The sequence below is a fragment of the Trachymyrmex cornetzi genome, unplaced genomic scaffold (assembly GCF_001594075.2).
Source record: "Trachymyrmex cornetzi isolate Tcor2-1 unplaced genomic scaffold, Tcor1.1 scaffold61, whole genome shotgun sequence".
Taxonomy (NCBI): domain Eukaryota; kingdom Metazoa; phylum Arthropoda; class Insecta; order Hymenoptera; family Formicidae; genus Trachymyrmex; species Trachymyrmex cornetzi.
In genome coordinates, this window is record NW_017299926.1 from 33,856 (window position 1) to 34,098 (window position 243).

Consider the following 243-nt stretch of genomic DNA (forward strand, 5'->3'; position numbering starts at 1 on the left):
GCTAGCAATCCAGCAGGAAAATAAGCATTGTGTGCCGCTGGCTTTAGAGTTTGCATGGTGTGTGTGCGCGCGCGCGTGCGTGTAGGTGTGTGCGCGCGCGCGCGCGTGTGTGTGTAAGTAATGCATGATAATGTCTCATAATACCACTAACAATATAAATAGTTTTCTGAATATTTCTAAATAGTTATTTTTCAATAGTTCTCAATAGATTCTTTCCATACGGAAGTTATCGTTTATATTTCT